Raw genomic sequence first — 21586 nt, 5'->3', positions numbered from 1 at the left:
TGAAACGCGCGTCTGGCGTACTAAATTATAATCCTTGTACCTTTGATAACTATTTACACCACTGGGTCGAGGGTATCACATGCCTGGTAGTAAGCACTTCGGTGTTAACATGAATATCAATTTTGTGGTCATTTTTATAAATTTCCCATTTATAAAACTTTGAATATTTTGAAAAATTAAGGATTTGCTTATCCAAGGCATAGAGTATCTTATTTGTATTTGGCACAATTTTTTGGAATTTTGGATCCTCAATGCTCTTCAACTTTGTATTTGTTTGGCTTTATAACTATTTTGATATGAGCGTCACTGATGAGTCTTATTAAGATGAAACGCGCGTTTGGCGTACTAAATTAGAATCCTGGTACCTTTGATAACTATATATATTCATTATGAACTGATGCCGTAGTGTAGGTATAGATTATGACTCTTTACCTTGAAGCACATGTATTGCCTATTTATTTGCTGCTATCACCTTAACAAACATTGGTTGGTTATCATATGTTGTTCATAAATCATATCTGTTCATGCTAGTATCCCACAATAACTGTTAACTACAATATGTGGATGGTTGATTTTACAAAATATATATGATAAATTTTCTTTCCTTGAATTCATGCTGAACAGGTTGAAGCTCATAATATATTGTTAGACCATATGCAGTTCCACAGAAAAAGCTATTGGAAATAACAAATTGACAACGTACATAATCATCAAATCATGAAAACCCATACATGCATATTAATATTCAAACGTCATCAACGTCCCAATTTATCAAAAATCCATAGACCAGAAAATGTACTTAATTTTTTAATTGTTATTCTGCTTGTTTTCAGTCAACTACGTACCTCTTCATTCTGCATCATTACTAATTTATTCGAATATAAAAATAATTACCAAGTATAAATTCACTACGAAAAGAATGAAATCAAGGCTGTTCTTTATTTATAAAGTAAGTGTTTGTTTTTACAATTTATGGAATACACACGCGTAATATAAACCATGTGGTCGGGTTTTGTATAAAATTATCCGTGACCAATGTGTGCCACATAATACATTCGTATATGCAAAAATGTCACTACGAGCTGTATAATTTATGTGAAAGATCTCACTTTATCTAAAATATTGAAATGTAACAAAATGTCGCCTATTTTGATACATCAGGCTGGCTAGTATAACAAAATCATGACCATAGAGATTTAGACTTTATTATTTAAACGTGTATGGCGGCATCCTAAATTAGTATTTTGTATTTATGTCAGGATCGATTGTATAATATAAATGATTGTAATATGGAACACAATGGCTTCACAATTATGTCCTTATCAATTTAGAGTAGTGCCAGTATCTCCACATTTTACTGAACATTTTTAACAATAACACTTATTTAGTAGTTTTGATACAACAAAATCATTTTACGGTATTAACTCAAACACACAATTTTTTGACTTTATTACCGGACTACTAGAACAGTATTTTTGTATATCAGAACATTGTGTATAATACAAATGTCAGGAATGTTGGAACACAATGACTACACAATATTGTCCGCATCAGTTAAGAGTTCCAGTAAGTTCTCTTTCTACTCTAAAATACTGAAACGTAACACCCCCCGTTTTAGTAAAATTCAGTAGTTTTGATACCTTAGACTGACACGTTAAACAAAGTTATGACCGTATCAACGGAAACTGCCCATAATTGAACTTTATGTTGTATATTACTATGGCCGAATAATAAAACCATTATAGGTTAATGTCAGGAAAAATTGTCTATTAAAAACAAATTGGAAGTGATCTTGTGTGAACCAGAAGTGGCTATTTTTTTGTACTTTTTCAAGTAAAAGTATATAGAACAAATAAATATTTGAAACAAGTGTAAAATAAACTATTTGATAATACCGGCAGTGATATTTTCCAGACCGGCAGTAAAAGATTATCTGCAGTATTTCAAAGAAAACTATATAGAAACCATATATGTTTTTAAATCAGCAAACACTAAACTAAAATTTAACATTGAAAATGACATTTTAAATTCATTTGTAATATTTCAAATCAAAATAAATCCTTAAAAGTGGAACGACCTGCTATTGTTCTCTGAACAATTGATTTTTATCTTTATTTTTTCCGTCTATATTTTTTGTCTTTGCTTTTTGATTGTTTAGCAATATGTCGCTTCTTAGTGGGCATTCAACGTTGTAAATTGGTCATGACGTTGATCAACCTAAATTCAACGTTCATTTAACGAAATGGTATTCAATATTGACTTTACAATGTTATTTCAACGTTTAATTTACGTCGTCAAAATTAAAGTTTAAATTACAGCGTAGACTCAAAGATGGGTTAACATCAGTCATTCGCGACAGACAAATCTCATTGTCAACATTGAAGGGTACAGATAAATGTGATGAGCAGATCAGACAAAGACAGTTCAGTATTACAAATGATTGGATAATTAGTTGCTAATCCAGAACTTTATCATAATTTTAACGGTGTCCTACTGCCAAAAGCATGAATAGGCTTCCTCTTGTCATGCTTCTATGATCCATAAATAATCAACAAAAATTTTCCCACAAAAAAAGGGGATCTCAAAATTTGTTGATGTTATTTTATCAGTTTTATTTATTTCAATTATTTTTACCGATTAATATTAAACAAGTATATACGATCTTAAAGTATAATCGATGTACAAAGTACCCAGTGTAAGATCGTAGTTTTTTAATTATCGCGGTATTTTAAGTTTGATTTCTTTTGGATACGCATTCAACATCCAATTTGAAAATTTTGAAAATTATCCTCGCAGCAAACTGATAAACAAATAGTGAACAACTGCGTCTAATGAATATAAGAACAAGAGAATCCTTTTCTGTATAAATCACTTGATATTAGCGTAAGAATTTTTGAATATGGGGATACTTGGTTTAAATAAAATATTGATATTTTGACTGTCTCTTCTCTAAGGTTTTGATTGCTATTGTCTACTGTTCTCTTTTGGGATTTGAATCTTATCAATAAAGAACTTTTGATGGATATTCTAACTTGAAATAAACAAAGGAGTCTTTTGTTATTTTATAAATCAGACATCTTATTGTAGTACTTGAACACGTGCCAAAATGGATTAATTTACAGCTGAGAACCATCACTTTACATAACTTCAACCAACCTGCAATTAACCTAATTTCGACTTAACTCGACTTGATTTCAACCTAAACACGACCTGATTTCAACCTCATCATAGCTGAATACAACCTCACTGGAACCGATTCCAACATGATATCACTGTCAATACAATGTTGAAACTGCAACATTCATTCAACGTCATTTCAACTTACAAATCTTACAAAGTTTCAACGTTTAGACATATATAATTTGGTAAAAAAAAGTGTACGTCAACATCAAACGGAGGGAAACAAAAAGACTGTTTCTAAAATTTCTTTGCAGAGGAGGATTTCGTCAAGACCAGACCTGTGAATAACGATTGTGCTAACGGGTTTAATTTTCTTTCATTTACAGGTCATTGATGTCTGCTAATGCATGCTCATTTCGTCCACATATTTACGGGGGCACACATTTGTATGTTAATGTATGTTTAGAACTTTGATTGAAGGATTTCATTAACATTTACGAACTTTGGTTTTAATTATTTAAGACAGATCTGACCGTCAAACGTAATTTTTTATAGTGCTAACGGCAACATACTTTACAGGTAAACTATTGTCAATTTGCTGTTTATATTGTAAGAACTATCTACACAAACACTGTTTTCTTTGTGATGAGATATCCTTTGTACATATATAAAAGAAAGCGACACATTTATTTCATCTAATTGCTCTTGATATCCTTATGATGTTAAGTCTAATTTTGAACGAAAACTCCACGTGCGAGTTATTTCCATTGATGCATTTAATATAAACTATATCCATTTGTAACTAGTAAACCATAGATTATAGAGTCCTAGAGTCTGTTGATTTGAGGTCCTGTCCGAATAAACTAAAATTAGGTCAAGGTCAGAGTTCTGATTTGTTTATATCACGTTCATATCGCTTCTTTCAAGGAATACTAATGGATATCGACAAACATTTTAACAAAAATGTTTGTCGGGACATTTCCTTTCTAATCATATTTTTTGTTGAAATAGTACACATTATTATATTTCAATGTCCCTCTAATAGTCAAATCAACAAATTACTTATTATATAAATTACATATCATGTTTTAATTGCTTATTGTCTCAATCACCAACCAAAGACTACCAAAGTCTAACATAACACATTCCCTTTTTTCTAACTGATTTGCTTTAAATTATCCAATTTCTATGACAAGACACTTGCTATTTGTCCCAAAGTGTTTACTGTAAAATGCTAATGCTTAATATATACTTTCTTTCTGATATAGAAATCCTTTACTCAAAATAATATGCTCCAATTCATGTTATTTTCTGAAATTAATCGATAAACGTTTTGTTAAAATACTTAAAGAATAGCATTTTTTATGTGCATGCAATAAATGAAGACTCTTGATCACCGATTAGACTACAAACCTGTAAAATGAATCCAAAAAAAAAATTATTCCAATTAGACACGTGCGGCCCGCTTGATTATACTATTGGAGGTACAAGGGTGATAGGAAATCCTACAATCAAATTTTGTTCATTAGTTGTTATAGCTGTAAGTAACTGCAAGTACTCTCTGATATGTAATTCCATGTCCAAGTTAAGAAATTGAAACGTATAAGACAAAACGTTTCTCAGTTTTCCTCTAAACTCAAATAAAATGCAGAAAAGAGAAAAACATATAAAAATATGGATTGTTTTCATTACGGATTGTTTTCATAAGGCCAAACGGACGGTTTGGCTGTGCGGGAGGTACAAATATGCAGTCACGTTCGCTAAAAATATTAACGTTAAATCCGATGCCTCGCATGAAGAAAGTGCAATGCACAGTGTTAATCAATCAATCAATCAAACAAACAAACCAACCAACCATCCAACCAATCAATCAATCATTCAGTTAATATGATTCCTATGGAGTCCAATATCTCACTTGTTTCTTTTTCGCTTGTTCCAAGATACCCTACTCCATGTGCTTAATTAATATATCATTCAACCAACAAATCAACCAATAAATCAAGCCATAAAGCAATCGGTCAATCAACCATATTTCGGAGGGGAAAGACTGTTAAAAATTGTGATTCATAGATGGAATTTTTTGCAGATTTGCAGAGAACTATCAAAATTCATCGACATACTACTCTAGCTCACCACCAGTTCTACTATGAAGTTTTTCTGAAGTGCATATATTTTTAAAACAACATACTATCTTTGTTTCGGTAAAAATCAATGTTGTGAAACTTACCATTATGCACCACAACCACCCGTGTGTCAACTGTGCATGCATATCATATAATATAAGATAAAACATATCATTAAAGAACAAATATGTATGGGTCTTAAATCGTATCTGTGTGAGAAATAAGTTTATAATGTTTTACTTTCAAGAAGAACGTTTCATTTTTTTGTAACATAATTCTGTTTTGTATTCTAGATGCGGAAAATAAGTGTCATATTCGTGTGTCTCCTTCTAGTAACTGCGGTCTTTTCATATTATTGGATGTACAAGGATGATATAACTTGGAATAACGTGTACATTAAAAGATATTGTGATGATGAGCGTGCTCAAATACCAATTATGAATTTCACAAGAACTTGTGGATTAAAGGAGGAACCAACTGTTTCGAGGATAATCCCAGAAAGGCCAAACAATAAAGGCATATATCCCCTAAGCAAAAAGGTTACACAAGACCTGTGTGTTAAGACAATAAAAGTACGTCCGCTTTTTCCGCTATCTTTAAAAGAAATACTAAATACAGAAGAATGCATGACATACCATCAAAATCCTGCAATTTTGAAGGCACACAGTTTTTCGTTCTTTTCTGATTTCAGTACAATTTTTTTTTCGTCCACAAATAAGAATCCAAAAAGCATCATAATAGATATTGGAGGCTATATTGGTAACCAAGCGAAGCTTCTTGTAAAACAGAATGTACAAACATACGTACTTGTAGAACCAGTTAAAAAGTTTTATGACCAAATGAAAAGAAATATGAAGTCCAGCAAGGGAACAACAAATTTTCATTTTTACAATTTTGGTTTAGGAAAAAATTATAGCAAATTAGCAATTAATGAAAATGTTGACGCAACATCTCTTATCCATTCAAATAACATTACCAATTCTCAAACTATTGAAGTAGTTAATATCATTGATTTTTTCGTGTATTTGGGTGTGGCATGCGTTGATATTGATTTGTTAAACATAAATTGCGAAGGCTGCGAATTTGAAGTCTTGGAAATGTTAGCAGCGACAAATTTAATAGAAAAAGTTGTCAATATACAGTTTCAACCGCATTTTATGTATACGGAAGTAGGTTCTTTTTCTTGTAGATATTGTCGTCTAGTTGAACTGCTGTCAAGAACTCATGACTTATCATATCGATTTAAAGTTGTTTGGGAAATGTGGAGAAGAAAGTATGATATTTGATAGAATGTAACATACACATAGAAGATATCAGTTGAAGGATTAGGACTGCTACTATGGTGTCCAGTCCACTTTTTTTTCGATTTAGGTTAACAGAATTACTAACGGCTGTATTTAACATCATACACCTTATCACTATTTGTAAATCTGTCCCACTTGACCCGATAATCTGCCACGCGTAGACGTCATACAACCATCACGATTCCATAGTGGCGTCAGATTTTTTTTATAATATGACGTAACATTTTACGGGAACTTTTGAGATGTCCAGTAATAGCGAAAAATAGGGATAAGGTGTATGGGAAACAGGAGAACAAGCCTTATTGAAACAATGATGTCGTCGTTGTCAACAAGGGTCACGATTTTCTAAAATTTTAGTCAACGGTCAAAGCAAATAATTTAAAGGTAAACTCAGAGTACACGTTAATACAGCTGGTCGCTCCTTCATATACGCGTTTATAGCAAAATAAGTTCACATATTTCAAAGGATTATTACTACAGGTTCTATATTTATGACTTATTTGATATTAATGCTACCAAATATGGTTCGAGATTGATATTTGTACTTTTCGGATGCACATTTACAATTTGATTCACCTGTCAAAAACAGTGACCTTACCTATTTGAAGGTCAAAAATATAGGTTATATCTCTAGATTGTTTTGTTAGTTATTAACATTTATAAGTTGCCCTTCCAAAATGTATTCTTTTCGTCTTTTGAAAGAAAGTGTTTGTAATGATTTTCTTCAAAAAAAATCAGTTGGTTATATCAACGTATACTAGATTGAACTAGCAGGATTGATATTGTCTTTGTTCTATAGAAATACGAAAGACTGCAAACGGTAAAAAAGAGGGTGAAGTGGTGGTCCGTCAAAGTTGTGGAAACAAAATGACAAATACAAACAGGTTATTACTCCATCTTTTATACTTATATGACTTATTAAACATAAATTGGCCTACAATTGACCTAAAGTTTATCTACACAAAAGAGGTTGTAACAGCATTAATCTAAACTATAGATCGCTGATTTCTTATCTGCATATGCGTTTATATATACGAGCACGCGATTTAGTACATTTTGTAGTATGGATAAGAATTTTATCAGATTGAAAAAACATTTAAACATTGAATAAGATAGCAGTAGTTATTACGTTTCATTGTTTTTTGTTAAGTTGTAAGCCTATCGACCATGAAAGAGAAATATGTCAGTGGTTATGTTTTAAATCGCATTCGAAGCAAGTCGCAGATTGCTAGGCATACATTCTTGCAGTGGAGGTGGACCCTTAAACTATTTGTATATCTTTATGTATTTAGAAATTCCCAGTATGACATATAATTATTTTCCTTGATCTCATTTTTATGGTTTATTGACTAATAGTTTTTTTGTTATGTGAATGTCTCACTTTTGCCATTGAGTGTCGCTTGGTATCCTTCGCATCTCTTTAATGATGAGTTCTATGATAACTATGTTTGTTTAATAACATCTTTTATCCTTGTAAGCTCTACATGACAGTCGTTTATGGTTCATGACATCGACCTCTGTTCATGGATCAGGTTCAGTTTTAGTTGTCCAGTCTGATTGTATATACTTCAAGTATTGAGTTAATTATATTTAGTAAATTGGATGTTAGCAAGGTGTACATGACTTTGTGGCCAAGTTGATTGACCTCATTTGCATGGAACATTGATAATGTTAATTTCATGTAACAACTGTATATAAAAAAAGGAGATGCGGAAGTGTGGCACGGATATAAGAACATTCAAACAATTTATTTGCTGAAAAAAACGGGATAATTTATAACAAGACAATTTGCCAAAAAATTGACAAACTTGACATAACAACAACCACTAATAAAGGTTCGATCCTGACTTGTAAAAAGCATTTACAGAATGTATTGATTGTTTGATCGTGATACATTGTAACGTTACGCCACACCAGCACAGAAAGGCTACATCGCGGCGAAAATGTAAATAATCCTTCTCTCTAAGAATTCCCATAAAATTTAGTAAGATAGTAGAACAGGCTGTAACAGTATAATGCCAGTTTTTAAAATGATGATGTTAATGGTCGTACTTTTCTCAGACTATAGATGTATAACTCCATTTCATTAGCATTCAGTAATGAACTGGTCATTTGATTTTGAAAGGAGGGAGGAAAGGAGGATTCTGAAAGTCAATAATTTGGCATAAAATGACCTGAAAATCATTGACTTTTCACAAGACTGGTTGAAAATGAATTATCTGCAACATGCAATGCAGAATATTTAAGGATATAAATATGTACAAAAAAATCCGTACCAAAGCCACGGAAAATATAAAATGTAGCAACACACGTAAAAATAAATCCTACTGCCAGCTTGGAACATCATAGGTAATTGGGTTTAGAGGATTCCTCGAACAAACCTATTGCCTATTCAGCTTTAAAAGTATTGCATTTCTTTCTGCTGGTGTATGATCTATAGAAGAAACAGTGATACATTTTTGTTGTTCACACCAAGAGGGATTTAGGTTGAAAACAATATGCAAGACCATAACATAGACTATTTGTGCCATATTCTGGTTGTGACACGAAACCAACCGATTAATTTATTATACTACAATTACTAACAAACAAACTCATCATAAATAACAGGATTAGATTTAATTTACGCCAGACGCGCGTTTCGTCTACAAAAGACTCATCAGTGACGCTGGAATCTCCAAAACTTAAAAAGTTCAAATAAAGTACGAATTTGAAGAGCATTGAGGACTGAAAATCCTAAAAGTTTTGCCAAATATTTTGTGAATGGGATGTTAGCAAGGTGTACATGACTTTGTGGCCAATTCATCTGACCTCATTTGCATGGAACATTGATAATGTTAATTTCATGTAACACCTGTATAGAAAAACACAAGGAGATGCGGAAGTATGCGGTTATTTGCAACTGATGGATCTTCAACAGTGACAAAATACACACAGTATTGTCGGCTGTAAATGGCACGGATATAAGAACATTCAAACAATTTATTTAATGAAAAAACGGGATAATTTATAACAAGACAATTTGCCAAAAGATTGACAAACTTGACATAACAACAACCACTAATAAAGGTTCGACCTTAACTTGTAAAAAGCATATACAGAATGTATGGATTGTTTGATCATGATACATTGTAGCTTTACGCCACATCAGTACAAAAAGGCTACATCGTGGCGAAAATGTATGTAATCCTTCTCTCTAAGAATTTCCATATAATTTAGTCAGATAGTAGAACAGGCTGTAACAGTATAATGCTAGTTTTTAAATTATGACGTTAATGTTCGTACTTTTCTCAGACTATAGATGTATAACTCCATTTCATTAGCTTTCAGTAATGAACTGGTCATTTGATTTTGAAAGGAGGGAGGGAAGGAGGATTTTGAAAGTCAATAATTTGGCATAAAATGACCTGAAAATCATTGACTTTTCACAAGACTGGTTGAAAATGAATTATCTGCAACATGCAATGCAGAATATTTAAGGATATAAATATGTACAAAAAAATCCGTACCAAAGCCACGGAAAATATAAGAATATGTAGCAACACACGTAAAAATAAATCCTACTGCCAGCTTGGAACATCATAGGTAATTGGGTTTAGAGGATTCCTCGAACAAACCTATTGCCTATTCAGCTTTAAAAGTATTGCATTTCTTTCTGCTGGTGTATGATCTATAGGAAAAACAATGATACATTTTTGTTGTTCACACCAAGAGGGATTTAGGTTGGAAACAATATGCAAGACCATAACATAGACTATTTGTGCCATATTCTGGTTGTGACACGAAACCAACCGATTAATTTATTATACTACAATTACTAACAAACAAACTCATCATAAATAACAGGATTAGATTTAATTTACGACAGACGCGCGTTTCGTCTACAAAAGACTCATCAGTGACGCTCGAATCTCCACAACTTAAAAAGGTTCAAATTAAGTACGAATTTGAAGAGCATTGAGGACCGAAAATCCTAAAAGTTTTGCCAAATATTTGGTGAATAGGATGTTAGCAAGGTGTACATGACTTTGTGGCCAATTCATCTGACCTCATTTGCATGGAACATTGATAATGTTAATTTCATGTAACACCTGTATAGAAAAACACAAGGAGATGCGGAAGTATGCAGTTATTTGCAACTGATGGATCTTCAACAGTGACAAAATACACACAGTATTGTCGGCTGTAAATGGCACGGATATAAGAACATTCAAACAATTTATTTAATGAAAAAACGGGATAATTTATAACAAGACAATTTGCCGAAAGATTGACAAACTTGACATAACAACAACCACTAATAAAGGTTCGACCCTAACTTGTAACAAGCATATACAGAATGTATGGATTGTTTGATCATGATACATTGTAGCTTTACGCCACATCAGTACAAAAAGGCTACATCGCGGCGAAAATGTATGTAATCCTTCTCTCTAAGAATTTCCATATAATTTAGTCAGATAGTAGAACAGGCTGTGACAGTATAATGCTAGTTTTTAAATTATGACGTTAATGGTCGTACTTTTCTCAGACTGTAGATGTATAACTCCATTTCATTAGCTTTCAGTAATGAACTGGTCATTTGATTTTGAAAGGAGGGAGGGAAGGAGGATTTTGAAAGTCATTATTTGGCATAAAATCATTGACTTTTCACAAGACTGGTTGAAAATAAATTATCTGCAAAATGAAATGCAGGATATTTAAGGATATAAATGTGTACAAAAAAATCCGTATTAAAGCCACGGAAAATATAAGAATATGTAGCAACACACGAAAAACCTATTGCCTATTCAGCTTTAAAAGTATTGCATTTCTTTCTGCTGGTGTATGATCTATAGAAGAAACAATGATATATTTTTGTTGTTCACACCAAGAGGGATTTAGGTTGAAAACAATATGCAAGACCATAACATAGACTATTTGTGCCATATTCTGGTTGTGACACGAAACCAACCTATTAATTTATTATACTACAATTAATAACAAACGAACTCATCATACATAACAGGATTAGATTTAATTTACGCCAGACGCGCGTTTCTTCTTCAAAGACTCATCAGTCACGCACGAATCTCAACAAGTTAAAAAGTTCAAATAAAGTACGATTTTGAAAAGCATTGAGGACCAAAAATCCTTAAAGTTTTGCCAAATACTGTTAAGGTAATCTATTCCTGAGCTAGAAAGACCTTAGTATTCCAAAAAAATACTTTTTTATTTTTTCGAAGGGTTAAATATTTCGCAGTGGTGTCTTGCCATGGCTTTGTTTGGACTTATTTGTTTGCTTTTTGGCCTTAAATGATTGTCCCTAATATTTTATTCACTGTGCATTTGCATTCAGATATCGCAGATCAAATTTATTCGTTCATAGTGTATTAATTTACGTTTTTTGATTGAGTTAAGCCTGCCAATTGATATTTCAGCGTGTGTTTTTCTATGTTGTGATGTTATGTTATTGTTTCAGAAAAAGGGAGAATGTTTGGTACCATTAAAACGTTTAATCCCGCTGCAAAAAATTGCACCTGTCCTAAGTCAGGAATCTGATGTACAGTAGTTGTCGTTTGTTTATGTAATTTATACGTGTTTCTCGTTTTTCTTTTTTTTATATAGATTAGACCGTTGGTTTTCCCGTTTAAAATGGTTTTACACTAGTAATTTTGGGGCCGTTTATAGCTTGTTGTTCGGTGTGAGCCAGGGCTCCGTATTGACGGCCGAACATTGACCTATAATGGTTTACTGTTTTAAATTGTTATTTGAATGGAGAGTTGTTTCATTGGCACTCACACCACATCTTCCTATATCTATAGACCATGTCAATCCTATTTTAACATCTAAGCAATTCAATTGCTTTAGTAACAGATGGGACTAACTCTACATTGGTAAACATATTTTTTCAATATCAGAATATCTTTAAATATTCTGATAACTAACGCCCACGATTATACTTGAAAAGGTTGCAAGAGAACGTATTTTACATACCTCTTCCAACTTTAGAAAAAATACAATTAAGCCAGAATGTTCGTACATATCTATATTAGAAAAAGAGATGTAAATATTTTTTCTCTACTTTCTGCACAAAAGTGCACAGTTCTGATTCACTATATTTACACTTCATGAGTAAAGTATGTTTTCCTATAATTATATGTATTGAAATGCTCTTAATGTTGGATCTGCGGTAATAAGTAAAGGAAGACTAAAAAAGAAACTCCATTCTTCGGCTACGATATCTTTTTCCAATTTTATTTTCCATTTCTCTTGTATACGATATGGGGTTTTCTTTATTTTATCTAGAATCGTTCTATAAAAATGTGTTGATACTTTATCCACTGTTTCTTTTTAGCGGTGACAATTATTTGACCGAAAGTTTTTAGTTTGAAAAATTAAATACTTGTGAATGAATAACAATTTACCATTCCTTTCGAAGTTCAAAGATTCGTCCACAAAACTCTAAGAAAATTGCTTTTATATTATTGTTTTTTATAAATTCATAAAAATTATAAAATTCTCCGTTTTCCTTAATGATATTATTGATGAAAACTATATTATTCATTATTCAATTAAAATAAAAAGCTGTTCTTCCATGAACCAAAATATTTTTATCTACAAATAATGGTTGAGATAAGGAGTCACTTGGGGCTGTGGTCGGAGGTTCACACAGTGAGGCCCATGATGAAATGATAATATGCCGAAAAGAGTTAGATTCTTTTTTAATTTTATTAAGTGCTGATTTTGAATATTTTCTTCGCCATTCATTTCAAGATGATCTGCACATAACACCTTCCATGATGAATAATAAGTGGGTTATAAAACTTTTTTTTAACCAAAGATAGCTTACTTGATTTTATAAAGGATTCAATATTTAGCATTTTTACACCGCCATCCTTGTTATTTGAGATAAGTATATATCTTTTAATTTTGTTTACGTTACCAACCCACACAAATCTGTATAGCATAGATTGTTTCTGCTTTAATTTAAAAATCAAGGGATGGATATGGTAAAACATTGAATTAGAATTGGCAGGACAAGAGTTTTCATAACTACATTTTTTTTCATATATAGTAATATTCCTAAACGACCAATCACTTGAGAGATTTTTTGCCTTTTTGAATGTTTTCTTAATAATTGTAGACACATACATCAACTTTTGACAAACAATTTTGGACGCAATGATTTCAAATTTCCTATATGGTTCCATATTATTTTGTGTGTATGTTAGGATTCTCACCACAGCCCTTTTTATCCTAATCCATCTAACTTCTTTTTTTTTTTCAAAATTAGCATTCAAACAAGCATGAGTAAAACAAGTCTAAATTATTCAGAGCACTGTTTAGAGATTCTTCATTTTCGTCCAGAATCAAAGTCGAATCATCGGCATAATGGCTGAGTAAAAATTCTGAATTTTTAATCTGTATACCATTAATGTTGGTGTCATATTTTATTGATGCACTAAGCAGTTCCAAACATAAAATAAAAAGGTAGAGAGTCAATGGATTCCCTTGTCGTATCCCCTCTATATTACAAGAAAAATTCAGATAGATAGCCAGTATCTTAAATACTACTTTTGGAATTATAGAATAGGGTTGTGAATCATTTCACTATTGTGTCAACAAAACCTAGAAATTTCAAAGTTATGCATATAAAGGTTCACTCCAGGGAATCGAAAGCTTTTTCAAAATCTAACAAGACAAGCGAGTCAGGAATATTCTTCTTATTTACTTTTTGTAAAAGTGACATAAAAGACGTGTACACTAACCAATTTATCTGCCTTTGATATAGCCAGTTTGATGTTCACTAATCAGGTAATTAAGGACTTTTTTTATTCTATTTGCAATGCATGTTGATATTATTCTATAGTCTACATTAAGTATTGAAATAGGTCGCCATTTTTTTAGAAACTTTTTTGGTTAACCATCATTGGGTAGACAACTCATTGTGTTTCTGTAATTAATGATTTACCTTTTCGAAATGCTCCTTTTAAAGGACACAGCAGGAAAGTGGTACTCTGAATCAAAGCCGACGATAGCATGATAAATATCACAATTGACACCAATATTGCTTTCATTTATTATGATTACTTTTTACAATCTAAGTGCTAAGCGTTATTCTAATTGTCTAGCGATTGTCTTTGGTGATATAACCATTTTATAAGATTGTTCTTACATTTGAAAACAGATCAGCACATATAACATTTCACACAAAAAAGTAAAAGCAGAAAAAAATACCGAACTCAGAGAAAAATTCAAAACTGAAAGTCCCTAATCAAATGGCAAAATCAAAAGCACAAACTCACCAAAGGAATAAATAATAACTGTCATATATTTCTCACTTGGTAAAGGTTATAAATGTAGAAAGTGGTGGTTTTAACCTTTTTTTGTAGCTAGTTTAACATCTCACTTCTATGACAGCATAAAGACAAAGCACATATGAAATATGAAAGATAACAATACAAAAAACTACTATAGCACAATCACAGAATGACGAGATGTATAATTATCGAGTCACGTCAAATGAATAACACAACATATAGACTATACAGTAAAAGTTATATCCGAAAAGACACATAAAAGAATATTATACCATGTTATGAAGACGATATTCAACTCAGTACTCAGTCTTTGCCTCAAGACCATCGTTTGAAGTTAACACGTAATATTTATCAATAAGATATTATTCCGACGAAGGACGAGATGTTCTTTGACATACCCCTAGTTTATCAACTTTCTGCTAAGACACTGGTGACGTTTTACAAAGTATGAGTAGCAGCTGCAAGTTCTTAAATACCGGAGAAGTTGGGAAAACAATTATTCCATATGCAACTGAAGTTAGTAAATTTCTACTAAGGTGGCATGTAAATGTATATACTACTTTTAAAAATGATATTTATATATTGGCATATATATTCAATGCACGTTAGCAGTATACCAACTATAGTTATCAATTTATACAAAAAAGTGATCACGATGAAATTTGTAATACTAGCAATTTTGAATGAGTACTTCTTTTTACACATGTATTCAATCCGTATGGTTTATATAAAAAAGACAATATCAAAATATTCAATTTTAAAAAATATATGTAGGTCCGGTAAAAATTAACTTAGTGTTGTACATATCAGCCTAAAGTTAAGTAGACATCAGGTCTGGTTCAATATTAGCTGTCAAAATCAAGCTTAACTTATGGCAGGACTGGTTTTGAAACTAACTTGTAATAGTACAAAATGACTGGTAAGCAAGTTAACGTTCTGTACATGTTAGGTCTGTACCTTACAATTCTATAATAAAGGTAAAATAATGTATTGATTTTTTGTTGGCCTTATATATACATATGCTATAAAGGTTATTTGGAAATGGAAACACATTTCAAAGCATTTTTCTCTCTTTTTGATTGAAGGGAATGATTTGAGCAGATATGAATTTGAGTTTTTAAATTTGAAAGCACCTTTTTTCATATAGATATTGTATCTCCTTGAAAACAATCCAGTGGATTTTTATTTAGTTATATATATTACAGAGGAGAAAAGCATTTATTTGGTTCAATCCGTTTATCAAACTTGACAAAGCGTGTATTTTTACAGATATAGCTACATGAAAGGCATAGCGTTCATCAATTATACTGTATATAATAAAGCCTCATGATTGTCTCATGACTCTGTAAACAAGAATTATAAACTTGAAGTTACTTTTGCAGCCATTCTATCTATTAAACTTGCTATACCACGTGACTGATTTGTTATAAAAACAGCACATGTCACCAAACAGCTCCTTATTTTGAATTCGTGTTTTAGCATGATAATAAAACAATGCCTATCAGCAAACTATTTACTAAAGATGCTTATACATTTTTTGTTGATAAGGAAAATGTTTCTCCTTTTTCACAATAAAGCTGGGGAGAAAGTTTTATTTAATAAAAAAAATTAGAGATGACAAATGGGAAGATATGTATTCACTGTCTTAGGAATGTACTATAGAACATTGTAAAAAGCAAACTACAAATTTTCCTTGACTAACAACGAACAACAAGCTATAAAGGGCCCCAAAAATTACTAGTGTAAAACCATTCAAACGGGAAATTCAACGGTCGAATCTATATATTAAAAACGAGAAACAAAAAACACTTATGAACCACACCAATTAACGACAACTAATGGACATCATATTCCTGACATAGGACAGGTGCAAACAAATGCAGCGGGTTTCAATGTTTTAATGTGTATCAACATTCACCCTTATTAAAAACAATTATGTTACATCACAACACAGAAAGACACACTATAAAATATCAATTTAAATGGCTTAACTCAACAAAAGAAATATCAACACAGTTGAACATACACTGAACCAATACATTTGATTTATGATACAATGCAAATACAAATTCACTAAAATAAGGATTAACAACATAATGGTATTAATAATATACCACTGTCAGATATAAAACATGTATATATTTTTTCTGGAGCTTTGCTACGACAGATCTATAAACATTCCTTTATCAGTTAAGTTAACCTTAACATATGGTATTTTTATGCGTTGTCAGCTTAGTCACCAGGTTGCACCAGTAGCGCAGTCCAAATATAAATATCAGAAACATATTATATTTGCTAAATGACAAGATACTTTTTACAAAAGATTTTTAAATACACTGTGTTCAGCCTTATTAACATATTACACCGGTATCATATATCAATTAATAAGTCTAATGTTTGAGAAAAAATGTATATGCAACGACAGATCAAGTCAGCTTAGATTATGTGTATAGCTTTTGGACGTATTTGCTTTCCAGACGTTTTGACTTTTTGAATAGAGTCATTTTAGACTTAATAGATTTTTTAAATCAAAATATAACATAATGGCATGTTTTACCTGAAAAGATGACATGTCCATCTATGTACATACAAATTCGTCATCGTCTAAGTAACACTATTTCTGTGGACATATCTGATCTGCATGTCATGATGTCCCTTTTTGAATGAGAGCTAATAGCTTCACTATAATAGAAAAGAAGGCACGAATAAAATGAACGTTAAAATTCGTGTGTAAGCTTAGATACAGTGGAACACACCAAGCGGACACGTCAGCTTTAAGTTTAATACATACATATACGTAATTACATGGAATATATATATGCTGTATATTATGTATATGATATATGTTAAGTCGGCTTTGGATAACTATCATCATATATAATTAGTTATCGAAGGTACCAGGCTTAAAATCGAATACGCCAGACGCACGTATACATAAATCGTTTTAGTAAGGCTTATATCAAAATAGTGATAGGCCAAACTAGTACAAAATTGAAGAGCAAACTACCAAAAAAGGTGTGCCAAATACGGCTAATGTAGTATATGCCTGGAATAAAAAAAACCCTCATATTTTGATTAACAGGAAATTTATAAGCATAACCATATAATTGATATTCATGTCAACACCAAAGTGCTGACTACTGGGTTGGTGATAAATTTATAATTTTTGTTAACAGACCATTTATAAACATGAACATATAATTGATATTCAGGTCAACACCAAAACGTCTACAAGCAGTGAAAGCGACCCAGTAGAGTAAATAGTCATCAAAAAAGAGGCGCAAACGATATCAGAGGGACAGTCAAACTCATAGATTAAAAATAAACTGAAAACGCCATGGCTTAAAAACTAAAGACAAACAGACAAATAATAGTACATAAGACAACATGGAAAACTAAAGACTAAGCAACACGAACCCCACCAAAAACTAGTGATGATCTCAGGTGCTCCGGAGGGTAAGAAGATCCTGATCCAAATGTGGCACCAGTCGTCTTGCTTATGTAATATATCCGGTAAATAGTAATTCGGTGGGTCACATTCGCGAAAAGGGAATGATATTGTAGTTACGACATAAGGAACGACATAAGGAACATTATAAACACCAAAGTGCTGACTACTGGGTTAGTGATACCCTCGTTGACGAATCGTCCACCAGCAGTGACATCGACGCAGTAGTGTAAATAATTATCAAAGGTAGCAGCCTTAAAATGTAATATGCCAGACGCGTGATTCGTTTACATAAGACTTATAAGTGATGCTCAGATAAAAAAAGATAGAGAGCCAAACAAGTAGAAAGTTGACGACCAAACATTCCCCAAAATCGTGCTAAATACAGCTGCGGTAATCAGTGTCTGGAGTAAGAAAATACTTAGTATTTCGAAAAAGTCATACTTTTGTAACAGGAAATGTATAAAAATGACCATATGGGGCAATATGCGTAATTGTTTCTCCATAGGCGGTAATGGTAACATTTTCTTCTGTTGCTCAGCCCATACCGTAAACTTGTATATATGTATGATGGCTTGTTTCGAAGCTGAGACATTTTTACATATGTGGTTAAATTTTCGGGGTACCAAGTGTGATTCATTTTTCCGTAAATTAGCAAACTACGAGTATCCTTTTGCAATGCGGCTCCTCATGGTAAAAAATCCCATTTTTAACACAATAAGTTCTTTGAAAATTTAATACTTTGAACACATTTAATAGCTCCATAGTTTTTACACATTTATTCTGTGTTCCCTTACTTTCTAAATTAACACAAATGCCATAGGTTTCTGACACAGAATAAATGTAGTCTAAGAACTTAAAACTTTAAAATTTTCCTATTATGGTCCAATATCCAAAATCTAAATACATGGTTAGATTAAGCATATCAAAAACACCCAATAACTCAATTTTTCATAAATCAAACAAAAGTTCGATTATGTACCCTTTTAAACTCAATGAGGACCAACTTCATAACGGGACCCAAACATCAAAATATAAATACGTGGTGAGATTCAGCATATCAAAGAACCCCAAGAAATCATTTTTTGTTAAAATCACACTAAGTTTTATATTTGACCCTTTGAACCTTAATGTAAACCAATTTAGAAACCGAACCCAAAATTAAAAATTTAATTACACAGTTAAACTCGGCATATCAAAGTACACCAAGATTTCAATTTTTGAGGAAATCAAACTAAGTTTAATATTGCATATGTTAAAAAAAAATTCTTCAATGAAAAGCAGGTTTATCTTGACATCATATGCATATAACTGTCAAATTCAAGAAAACATATGTTTCTATCCTTTTTTTTTACTTTATATCAAACAGGATGTCATAGACATGATAGATATAAGAAGATGTGGTACATGTATCAGTTACAATGACACAACTTTCCATCCAAGTCACAATTCATAAAAATAAACCATTATAGGTAAAAGTACAGTCTTCAACACGGAGCCTTGTCTCACACTAAACAGCAAGCTATAATGGGGCCCAAAAATTACTAGTGAAAAAAAACAAGAAAACAAGAAAACTAATGGTCTAATCTACATAAAAAATGAGAAACACTTATGAACCACATCAACAAACGACAATTACTGAACATCAGATTAAAAAAAAATAAAAATCATGCGGGTAATGATAAAAATTAAAATATAGTGTAGACCAATAAATACACATGTAATCAAATATTTGTTTTATAATTTCATCTCCATTAAAACACCACAACATGATACAATAGATGTGTTTAAAATTATAAACAACATTTATGTTTCTATATATGCCTTCATTATAAGTTCTCCTAAGTTTCAATCCCTCAAAACTATAACTTTTACCCTATAAATCATGCTAAAAAATAAAAGTTTAAGTGTAAATATCATTTACCCTTAAAAAGAGTAATATATCACAATTCTTTAATTGTTTCCCCCATTTTACTAAATTTAGTCTTAATCCTAATGCATATTCAGTTGTTATACTTGGTAGCTCTGACACTATCAGTCACTACACCTGTCCACAATCATAATTGACAATGACTGATCATATTAATATAAACTTTGTTGAAAAAATCATTAAAAAATAATTTTCTGTTCAATAAAATAAGAGAAATTTATAAATAATTGTGTAAAGATTAAAGATTAAACCTCATGTTTCAAGGTGAAGTTTATAAGCCAAAAAAATACTAGCAAAATAAGAAAAGGAATAAATTAATTAGGAATATACATGTACTGTACCCTTAAATTATTAAAATTGTTCTCTTTCATGGCTTTGGGCCCACAAATTGGAAATTTCTAAAAATTTCTTACTGGTAAATAAAATCAGTACGATAAAATAAGTTAATGTCCAAAATATATTAAAAAAAAGCAATAAAAATATATCCATTAGAATAGATCATTATGGTTTAAACATATATAGTAGTAAAATTCGATTTTATAAACAATTCCGTCCTTTATTAGTCCCCCAAGGAAGCTAAATACCATGACTATTCCTTTCGTTTTGTTTTAAAAAAAACATAATTTAAATTTACTTTCTAATTCAATTTTTCTTTTGCCTTTATGAATTTTTTAATAATTTTAGAACAAAAACATTAATTCATTTTATATTAACCAGTTTACTGTCGTCAAGGGGGTGGGGGTTTTAAATTTACAAACTATGCATTTGAATGGGAACATTTAGTTGGACCCCAGGTTGGCAACCCCAGTCTTCATGCTTAACCACAACTCCTACGGGGTCGCCCCGATATTCCGACACCCCGTAGTCCGACACCTCATTGGTCCGACACCCCAATAGTCGGACACCCCATTAGTCCGACACCCCATTGGTCCGACACCCTAATAGTCCGACACACCAATAGTCCGACAAAGGTAAATAACCGCCGAAATATAAAGGTTAGAGAATAATTGCAAACAGTATAAAGAATAGAGAAAATTGCATATCAATTAAAGAATATCTATATGAACGACTCCTCCCCAAATCCCTACACTCCTTCGTAGAATCTTGATATTTGAACTACTGTTGCTTATGAGTATATTACAGAAACAGATAATACCATGTCACCTGTTTGATATTACTATTGAAGAAGTACCATACCTACGTCCATATAAGAAAAACCAAGGTCCTTCAAGTTTTGGTAAACTAATTTAAGATATGTTCTATATATATGGGAACACATTCTACTAAAAAATAAATGTCATCAGCAGTCTCTCATCATAATGAATCGCGTACTCGTGATAAGGTCTCGGATACAGTCA

The 21586-nt window shown here is 31.7% G+C and overlaps 1 long non-coding RNA gene across 1 annotated transcript; it reads left to right on the top strand.

Moving 5' to 3' along the window:
- Positions 1-834: 834 nt before the first annotated feature.
- Positions 835-7180, top strand: LOC143074403 (uncharacterized). Its single transcript, XR_012977860.1, has 2 exons — positions 835-949; positions 5537-7180. It is a non-coding gene; the product is annotated as an uncharacterized LOC143074403 (long non-coding RNA).
- Positions 7181-21586: the final 14406 nt, after the last annotated feature.

The sequence above is a fragment of the Mytilus galloprovincialis genome, chromosome 1 (genome assembly GCF_965363235.1).
Source record: "Mytilus galloprovincialis chromosome 1, xbMytGall1.hap1.1, whole genome shotgun sequence".
Lineage (NCBI taxonomy): Eukaryota > Metazoa > Mollusca > Bivalvia > Mytilida > Mytilidae > Mytilus > Mytilus galloprovincialis.
This window is presented reverse-complemented; position numbering and strand designations above follow the sequence as displayed.